This window comes from Morone saxatilis, unplaced genomic scaffold (assembly GCF_004916995.1).
Source record: "Morone saxatilis isolate NCDOM2014 unplaced genomic scaffold, NCSU_SB_2.0 Contig12, whole genome shotgun sequence".
Taxonomy (NCBI): domain Eukaryota; kingdom Metazoa; phylum Chordata; class Actinopteri; family Moronidae; genus Morone; species Morone saxatilis.
This window is the reverse complement of record NW_023339674.1, coordinates 20,859,181-20,859,659: the sequence shown is the minus strand read 5'-3', so window position 1 is coordinate 20,859,659 and position 479 is coordinate 20,859,181. Positions and strand designations below refer to the sequence as shown.

The following is a 479-nucleotide window of genomic DNA, read 5'->3' as shown; positions in this document are numbered from 1 at the left end:
ATATTATGTATTGCTTTATTGCCCAGTGCAACATGCAGATGTGTTTTGAGGTGAAATCAGCTTGTTCCAGCAACAGTCATTATTAACATATTAATAAATAACAAGTTAAAACAATATAATAAAAGTCTTAGTATGCACTTACAAGAAAACAACACTCATACCTGTAAAACCAGTTAGATCAGTTCATTGCCAGTAAGGACACAAAACACATTTGATTCCATCTTTATTATTAGAACCAGCAACTTTCTTACAGCTCAAGCTCCACCCCAATGATTTCATGTAAACACTGAGTCATAAGCAGAAATAGAAACACCCCTCTAGATTAGGAATGTTGAACTGTTGAAGCTGGCTGTAGGTTGTAGTGTATTGTGTATATATATTTATATATATACTATGGTTCAACTGAATAACTAAGTAGCTTAAGTAACTAAAACAGTAGTGTTGTTGATAGATTCAGGTCCAAATCTGGACATTTTAGT

The 479-nt window shown here is 33.0% G+C and overlaps 1 protein-coding gene across 1 annotated transcript in view; it reads left to right on the top strand.

The window, feature by feature from the left end:
- LOC118322156 (GTPase IMAP family member 8-like) overlaps positions 1-479 on the top strand; it is a gene marked incomplete at its 5' end in the record, with an annotated part of 7,272 nt that overhangs the window by 221 nt on the left and 6,572 nt on the right.